The sequence below is a fragment of the Plectrocnemia conspersa genome, unplaced genomic scaffold (assembly GCF_051122295.1).
Source record: "Plectrocnemia conspersa isolate PC_06_02 unplaced genomic scaffold, ASM5112229v1 ptg000024l, whole genome shotgun sequence".
In the NCBI taxonomy this organism is placed as follows: Eukaryota; Metazoa; Arthropoda; class Insecta; order Trichoptera; family Polycentropodidae; genus Plectrocnemia; species Plectrocnemia conspersa.
Window position 1 is genome coordinate 125,001 of NW_028277188.1, and position 2,500 is coordinate 127,500.

Here is a 2,500-nt window from a genome sequence, read left to right on the forward strand (position 1 = left end):
GCATTGGCAAGGGAACTAGCCAACACAAATGGCTAGTCCACCCAACAAACCAAATAGAGACATCAGGATCGCCCAGCAGAACCTTCACCACTGCAGAGACGCAATGGCAGAATTTGAACTAAACCTGTTGGAGAACAGCATCGACGTGGCCCTCATCCAAGAGCCATACACTTATATGGGAAAAACGGCAGGAATAGGCGCGCGAGCGAAAATCTTCGAGATTCAGCCCGCGGGAGCCGCGATCGCCGTTCTTAATCCGACGCTGCGCGCCACTCTTTTGACGCAAATGTCAAACGAGTGCCGAGCGGTCGTCCATATATCAGCGGAAGAGGTCGACATCTACGTGGTATCGGCCTACTTCAAATTCGGAGACTACATAGGCACCCACATCGACGGCCTTACGACGACTCTAAACGCCCTCAGGGGAAAGAACGTCATCATAGGAGGCGATTTCAACGCCCACTCGACCATCTGGGGCGATCCAGATGAGAAAAAATATAATAAAAATTCGGTAGTCAATAGACAAATGGAGGACTTCGTCATCGCCAGCGGCTTATCGGTCGCGACGAGCGAGGGCCCCTCCGAATCAAGTTACTACGGCCCAACGGGCGAATCGACGCCGGACGCCACCTTCTATAACCTCGAATCGCGACTAGGATTGGCGGACTGGAGGATCCACACCGAAGCGTGCCTCTCGGACCACAGACTCATAACGATGCGGATTCACCGCAGGCGCGAAGAAAAGAAAAGCGCAAGCACCGCACGCCAAACGACGCGCAGGATCCTCCCCGGAAGATTCAAAATCGCGAAAGCGAATTGGACCGAACTGGGGAGAGATCTAGGAATAGAACTCGACGAAGCCGCGAGAACGCTCAGACCCGGCCCCGAAGCCAAAGCAGAGGCGCTTCAAATGGCTTTAATAGCCGCAGCCGAGAGAAATCTGCCACGCAGCAAGCCGCCTCCCCCGCGCAAAGCTAAACCCAAATGGTGGTCCCCGGCCCTCACGGAGGCCCGTAAAACGGCCAACCGAGCTCAACGCCTTTTCGCGAAGGCGGTGAAAGCCAGAGGGTCGAAAATGGTGACCAGCGAAACCCCGAGCGACGACCCCTTCAGGGCGATAAGACGAGAATGGAGAGGACACATCAACAAATACAAGTCCCTCATTCGCACCGCCAAACGAAATCACTGGAGAGAATTCGTCAAGAGAGAGTCGGACGAGAACGTGTGGGGCGGCCCATACAGATGCGTAAAGATGAGCAGCCGAGCGGCGACCTCGCTAGCGGACGTCAAAAACCGGCACGGTGTTTGCGCAATCGACTCGATACAAGCGGCGGAGAACGTCCTTGAGGCACTGCTTCCGAGAGACCCGACCGAGATGGACTCAGTCACGCAGAGTGCGATCAGAGCACGAATGAACGAGGAGGTCGACACCGCGCAGTCGGAACCGGTGAGGCGGTCCGAGATCGGGGAGGCCCTCTCTCGCATGCGAGAGGGGACCGCCCCGGGATTGGACTGCATCACCGTCACCATTATAAAAAAATGTTGGGAGATAGCGGGACCGATCCTGGAGATAGTCTTTGAGGAGTGCCGTTCCGAGGGAGTCTTTCCGGGCTGTTGGAAGCCCGGAAAGATGGTGATCCTCACTAAACCCGGGAACAGGGACCGATCCGATCCGAAGGCGTACAGGCCGATCACGCTCCTCCCGACCATAGGCAAGCTCTTCGAGAAGGTCATTTGCAATAGACTCGAAGAGCATCTTAAAAAAGGTGCTTTCGCCCTGTCCTCCAGACAATACGGGTTCCGCCCCGGCAGGGGCACCGAGGACGCGATTAACTACGCCAAAAGTGCCACAGAGCAGTCCTCGGAGCGTTACGTCGTCGGAGTGCTCCTCGATATTTCGGGGGCCTTCGACAACGCCTGGTGGCCAGGCATCGTGGACAAGCTTCGCAACAAGAGGATACCCTCTGACCTCCTCAAGGTCATAAGGTCATACCTGTCCGACCGCCGCGTCGTAATAGACGCCGGCGCGTCGCTCGTGTGGAAGAATCTGGAAAGAGGATGCCCTCAGGGCTCCGTCCTGGGGCCATTCCTATGGAATATACTGTTCGACGACGTCCTCAACGTCGCACTTCCGTCGCGGTGCGAACTGATCGCATACGCCGACGATTTGCTGCTCCTCATCCGAGCCGACTCCGGGAGAGAAATGGCGGAGAAAGCGAATTTCGCTCTCGCCGCCGTCCACACGTGGGGCGCGGAGAACAAACTCTCCTTCGCCCCGCACAAAACTGAAGCAGTTTTCCTCAAGGGGAACCTGACGAGCACACCTCGTGTCCACATGGGCGGCCACAAAATTAAAATCGTTCAATCTGCACGCTACTTGGGCGTGCAAATCCGCCAAAATTTTAATCCCGACGTGCACATTCGGCACGTCGCACAGAAAAGCCGCGACGCCTTAGGCAAGATCGCGAGGTTGGGAGGCCTCAGCTGGGGCCTCAACTTC